Source organism: Oreochromis niloticus, linkage group LG9, assembly GCF_001858045.2.
Source record: "Oreochromis niloticus isolate F11D_XX linkage group LG9, O_niloticus_UMD_NMBU, whole genome shotgun sequence".
NCBI classification, from domain to species: domain Eukaryota; kingdom Metazoa; phylum Chordata; class Actinopteri; order Cichliformes; family Cichlidae; genus Oreochromis; species Oreochromis niloticus.
In genome coordinates, this window is record NC_031974.2 from 7,308,563 (window position 1) to 7,315,572 (window position 7,010).

Sequence of the window (7,010 nt, forward strand, 5' to 3'; positions counted from 1 at the left end):
CTGGTGAATCGAGAAGAAGGTCGTGTTTTATCACATAAAGTTGACACCGCTTTTGAGAATAGCTCAAAAGTAGAAGGGCGTGTCAGCCACCTCTCTCTGTTCTCGTGCCAGCGAAAGCGCCGCAGGTGTGTGTGTGTATTACTAAGCACTCAAAAACACATTGCGTCTAGAAATCGATTCTAGTTTGACACGACTCTCAGTAGACTAGTCCTGTGTGGGCCAAAAAGTCGGATAAACGAAACTGAAAGTCCTGTGTGGGCTCGTTTCATGAGACTCGCCTGTAAGACGGAATTGGCAGTCCTGTGTGGGCTCATTCCGCAGTTTGAATAAAAACGTCCTGTGTGGACCGGGCCCTGTGTGGACCCGCACGTAAACGCTCGCCTGTGTAAGACGGAATAACTTGTCCTGTGTGGGCCCATTCCGCAGCAAAGAAGAGGTTGGTAGCTAGTGGTTTCATTTCACCTTGGGAGTCAGGGATCTCACTCTAAGAGTGAATGGTAAATAAGGAGCGTGTCAACTAAAATAGGATTATAAGTACCGCGTGTGAAGTTTATGTGTTGGTAGTATTAATAACTAAAAAATAAACAAAGAACTATCGAATAAAACAAATCAAAATTAAATATGGGAAATAAATCTACAAAACCCGAATTGACTGCAGATGAACAATGGTTAGAGAAAAAATGCCCTGGTGCAGGAAAGATAAGCGCAAATAGGTGGAGAAATCCCAAAAAAAACAAACTGCACCGCCTGGGAGGGGAACTGTAGCCCTGGCCAAATACAGCAATTAAGTAAATGCCTACACGCAGAGATAGAAAAGACTAGTGGTAAAAAGAAAAACCTGCGCATATTCGAATACGTAAGTTTCTTTGTACCATGGCAGGAGGAAAGTGAGAAGCGTGAAGAGAAAAGAAACAAAAAGCAAAATAAACAAAGCGAAAAGCCACCTACTGAAACCACCAATCCTCCTCCTTGTCAACCACCTCCCTCAGCCCCAAGTCCCCCTGATACTGAGCAACCATACCCCCCAAATCCTTATCCCCCTGTTTCAAAAAATCCCTTTGTGAAACCACAAGACCCTTATGTCTCAGCGAGACAACAACTGGACCTAATGACCCGCGAAGACCCACCGCCATGGCCTCCAGGCCCGTTAGGGCAATTTCCGCTAATTCAGGCGCCAAACCCAGATTACGAAAAAATAGGAGAAACAAAGCAAAAGGAAAACGAGTCTGCCTCTGACTTCCTAGACAGACTACGACCAGTCTTTAGACAAAACTCAGGTCTAGAATATGATGAGGGCGTGAACACCCCTTTTGAACAACAACTAAAAAACGCGTTTCTAAAAGGCCTCCTCCCAAAGGTCCGCGCCCACGTAGATAAACATTGGGTCACTCAAAATACCGGAAGTCTAGCTGATGCTTTACAGCATGCAGAGCATGCAGTAAAGGTACAGAAAAACAAAACAGCACTGCCAGACTATGAGAAACCATTTCATTTGCATGTGGATGGCAGTTCAGGCTATATGAAAGCAGTATCGACCCCAGCAGAGTGGATGACAAAACTACTGGAAAACAAAGAAATAGTTTTGAGCAACCAACTGCCGCGTGATTCTCTCCCAGTCTCTTCCAGGTCCTGCTCACAACACCCACAGCATGCAGGATTGCTGAACGACCCTCGTGGATTCATCAAAGCCACACAAAGAAGGTTGAGCCAATCCAAGACCCACCAACATCTCCTTAAAGTGAGTGATAAGTTTAGACTCTGGTCCTCCCCAACCTCTAGTGTTCGCTCGGTGGGGGGTAGGGTGATCAGTGGCAACACTCGTGATCCCACTCCTCTGGCTGAGGTCTACTCATTAGAGGCTACGGGTGTGTCTGGTGGTCGAGAAGAGGAGAACACTCACAGGAATGGAGATGCTAGACAAAGAACCCAAGATTCCACTGAGGGAGAAAGGAGAGATGGACATAGACGACGTCAATATTGGACAACAGGATGCCAGCTAACAACAGTCACAACCCTGTGCTTCATGTTTGTGTTCTCAGTGTTCCTGACAATAGCCATCGTATACATGAACATGACCTGCACCGATAATCCCTGTGATCCCCACTGCCAGCAGATTTATCGTCAGTACCCAAATGTGACATGCTCAGAACAAAGCGCTGTCCCCAAACAAGATCATCGCACCACGGAAAAAGTGGAACTGACCCGGAAAAAGCGCAGTTTCTGTAGAGAATACTGCTACCGAGTGGCAGGGGCCAGGAAATATGACAACCCATGTAACCAAACTGCAACCCTGAAGAAGACCGAAGATCTATACCTATGCTACCACAAAACCAGTTTTTCCTCTACAGTATGGATCCCACTAAACTCATTCCACATTGGAGGCTATCAAGGTGACAAGTGGAACGAATATGACTGGTACCTGTCAAGCACGGACTGGGACCAAGGCTAGGACACAGTCTTCACCTACACTGGCAACGACTGGACCGTAAGAGCCCTGATCAACAGGCTGATAGCAACTGCCATTACACCAGACCCTGTCTGCCAAAGAGAAACTATGACGTTATTAGAACACACTGACACTGACACAGACACTGATGATAAAGCTGATTCAAATGAAGAGATTGATGCCCTGCGCATAACTGTGATGCAACACCGAGTCGCACTGGACATGATTCTGGCTGAGAAAGGAGGACTCTGTATACTCTTTAACAACACATGCTGTACGTACATTCCAGATAATGTTCACTCTTCCAACATGACCAACGCCTTACGCACGCTGAAACAACTCAGGGACGCTCAGCAACAGGACTATGTCACGAACACTGAAGATTGGCTTACCTGGCTATTGAGTGGTTCCTGGAAATCTCTTTTAATGAAAGGACTGGTTTTTGTAGGAGTTCTTCTACTCCTACTCTGTTGTTTTACTTCTTGTATTTTGCCATGTGCACAATCAATGATTAATAAAGTTGTTGCAGTTCATGTGCAGGCATACCTGACACTGCCCATGGACGAAGATGATGATAATCCCCCTGACACTGAAATGCTGTGATACACCAATGTATGACGTGCTGATTAAAAATGCGCTGCAAGAAATCATGCACAGATAATAAACCAATGGTGTTTTAACTAGTGTGAAAGTTAAACAACAGGAGGGAAATGTGAAAAGATTTTGTTTATTATTCAAAAATGCTTTGCTTGTAACTGTGTAAACTCTGAATGACGACTCACCCTGATAAAACATGAAACCTTGCCTATGCTTATCAAATGCCTGTGAAGACAAGTTCCTGTGCAAAAAGCAACAGAAAATGCCACTTAAGCAGACGTTTAGTATAGTACGGACAGAATGTTTAGTAAGATATGCATTTGTCAGTTAAGCAATATATTCTGAGAACAGGCGGAGACTGCCTCCGTCTGCTGTGTAACCTACATGCCTATATAACCTGCAATAAAGAAGAGTACTGGGTGTCTCTCCCGAGAGTTCACCCATGTACATATGATTTTTTATATTGTCTCACTGTGTCTCTGTTTTACTTTGGCAGCTTTCTATTTGGGAAATTTTCCCCTGACAAGTTTAGTCTGTTACTGTTACTATTTTTAGAATTTCTTCTTGGAGCAACTGTAACCCACATAATTTCCTTAGGGGTTAATAAAGTATTCTGATACTGACTCTGAGTGTTTCAGGATACATGAGCTGCCATTATCCAATGACACATCTTGTCACGATCCTGGGTCTTTGACCCAGCGTTTTGAGTTTTAGTTTATTTTGATGTTTATGGTTTAAGTTCATTTGCTTGTTAGTTCCCCTTGTGTTTTCAACCCCTGTTGAGTCTCTCTTGCCCCTCATGTGTTTCATGTCTGTGTGTCTTATGTTGTCAAGTTCAAGCTGTCATGTCTGCTTCTCATTATGTTTCCTGTTTTATTTTGAAGAGGTCCTGTGTTCCTATGTTCATTATGTTTAGTTTTAATCTTCCTCTGTGATGTCATTGGCTGTGTCCGAATTCAGGGGAAGGATGCTTAAAATGCCATATTTGGAGGCAATGACGTCACAGTGACGCGACGAGGACTGTCCGAATTCAAAGAGCACTCAAAATGTGGCGACAAATGCGTCCTACTTTGCCCTGAATTCTAAGGATGGTCTGATGTATCCTTCATGTCCTACTATATCCCAGGATTCATTGCGGGTCATAGAGGAGATTTGTTTCTGATAACGATGGTGGTCGAAGCAGGAGAGGAAAACACTTTCATATGTAAGTATATGAAAATCTGGTTGTACAAAAGTTAAATTGTTATATCGGTCGTTTTGTTAAGCTTTGGGCATCTGCATAGACATGTTTCTTTTCTTTAAAATAACCGTAAACCAGCTTGTATCGGGGGTCCCGTGATTTTTCATGTATTGCCGCTTACATACAGCTAATTTTGATTTTTTTGAATTGGTGATATGTTGTGGGGAACAAAGACCAAACGGCTTAATTTATTAAAACGAGGAGAAAACGATCACCTCTTCACTGGGGTGAAGAATTGGGCCGCTACGGCGTGGATGTACAAGAATAAATCAATGTACACATCATATTCATATGAGTACGGTCCTATTAGCCCTCATGCTCTACAGCAGCGGTCCCCAACCTTTTTGAGCCGCAGACCGGTTTATGTCAGACACGGAGCCTTTAAGGTATCGCGGATAAATACAACCACATAAAATGATCCGACCAAGACAAAAACTGTGGTATTTTGTAAATATAATAATAAACGTGAATGTACTGTGTAACTGTGTAACTTTATTAGAAGCGTCCTCCTGAAAATGCGCCAATATTGACAGTAACATCCTCCTCTCTGCCGCTTAATGCTCTCTGGTCGCTATGGTAACGTGTAAATATTTCTTTCAAAACAAGACACACAACTACAACAAGGGAAAGACTCAGGGAAACCGAGTTAACGATAAAACCCCTGAAAACCATAAATTTCACACCGGAGCCTTAACTCTGTGGCCCTGTACCAAACGACTCACGGACCGCTGCTGTACAGAACCTGTGATGTCCAGACGGTGTTCCTCTGGTGTTCTGCTGTGAAAACCTTTGGGCTTAGGGATTAACATAGTTGCCATGGTTTCCTTTCTCCTCTTATTTGTTGTGTGTGATCAGGACAATTCTGGAGAGGATGGACCTGCAGGGGAAAGTCACCCCCTTGCAGGCCAGAAGACATGAGATAACTTTAAAAAATACAAAGTACGTATGTGTGTTAACAAGAAGATAATTCTCAAGAACACAAGTTAATAAATGTGCAATTACTAAGAGTTGTTGTGGTGTTTTTATTTGCCTGCTGTCATTTTTGATTTCCTCTGCCTTTAGGATTGCAAGTATCCAGGCTCAGGAGAGGGGGTCAGTGGGAAGCCCACTGCTGCTACTTGGCCCTGGTTTGCCCTCATGGATGAGGTGATAGGACAGATGCCTTCCATTACGCCTCCTGTCCTAATGTCCTCTCTCCCCGAGGACACTCCAGGGCCAAGCGCAGCAGTGGGTGACCAAAACGACAGCGATGACGAAGCGGCTCAGCCACCTACGACAGGGAGAAAGAGGAAAAGAGACAGGGATGATGAGCTGCTAGACCTCATCAGAGAGGACATGAGGCAGCAAAGAGAGGCTGAGGAGAGGAGAGCAGGGAGAGGACGGACAGACTGTTTTCACTTCTAGAAAGATTAGTTCCCAAATGAGTTATGTATTGAGAAATTAATTTATTTGAATATATTTGTTAGATTGTTATATGTGTTGCATTAGTTTAAAGGTTTTATGTTATTAATAAATTGATTCAAACAAACAGTAATTGTCACTGAACTCAATTTGATTTACAGGCATTTGTAACACGTATGAACATAACGCTAACTTTGAACAATATTACTTGGATATTTATTTGATAGCAATAAAGTAAATAACAATAACAATTAAACAAGAATATTTCAAATACACAGTATGTAAAGATGGAAAAACAATATTTACAGTTGTTCACACAGGATTAACCTGAGTGACCTGTTCCTGGACCGTTTCTTGAACAACTGTAATAGATTACAGGAAGTCTCTGGCAGTGTTGCTGAATCTGCCCGAGCAAGATCAGACGTGGATGGTGCTGCAACTGAGACCTGCGGTTTGTCTTTTCTGGTGGGCGAGTGGAGAATCACACAGGGTGGTCTGCAAAGAGAGCTTTAGGATGCTTCCTCCCACTGTCCACTGCATCCTCCATCCACAGGGTTTGCAGGGCTCACTCGTGGCTGCCACACCACTAAGATGTTTACAGAAATATGCAAGCAGGAGATGGTGGATGCTATATTATTAGTATAATACTTGTAACTCTGTGGCAGACAACAGTTTGATAAAGTGCTATGTAAAAAAACAAACAAACAAAAGATTAGATTCTATACGTTTCAAAGATATTTAGTTTATATATTTTATATGATACAGTACATGTGTGAGAATGACCGATGTTGTGGCAAAAAATGATCGTCTGCCAAAAACTGATTTCCGTTTTTTGCCCTAAACTGATTGCTCGTATTTAACCTGCTATGAATAACTTGTTGGTCTATAATACGTGAAACATGTCAAATGTGTCCCTCATTAATGATATCAAGTCACTCTGAGCCACCAGCAACATTCCTGTAACAGGTAGAAGCTGCAATCAGTTTTTGGCAGTGACTTTTATATATCCTTTATTTATCCAGTTAAAAAAAATAATGTTATTGACAATAGAAATTTATTTTTTAAGAGTAATCTGGCCAAGAGGACAGCAGACAGCGCAACAAATATATCAATTGTACCTACATTATAACCAGAGTTATAAAGATACTTGAACAACAGGTAATTATTGTATATATAAAACCCCTTAGTAAACCATGTTCACCGAAGTCTATTTACCAACATACATGAAGGTATTTCACATATTACACTCGGAAACATTGGAAATCAGTTTTGGCAGGCGAACACTTTTTTGGCACAACGCCGGCGATATTTCAATTATCCGTGTAA

The 7,010-nt window shown here is 42.5% G+C and overlaps 1 long non-coding RNA gene across 1 annotated transcript; it reads left to right on the forward strand.

Moving 5' to 3' along the window:
- Positions 1–5,190: 5,190 nt before the first annotated feature.
- LOC112847899 (uncharacterized) lies at positions 5,191–5,529 on the forward strand. The gene is made up of 2 exons (XR_003221732.1): positions 5,191–5,222; positions 5,346–5,529. It is a non-coding gene; the product is annotated as an uncharacterized LOC112847899 (long non-coding RNA).
- The last annotated feature ends 1,481 nt before the right edge of the window (positions 5,530–7,010 follow it).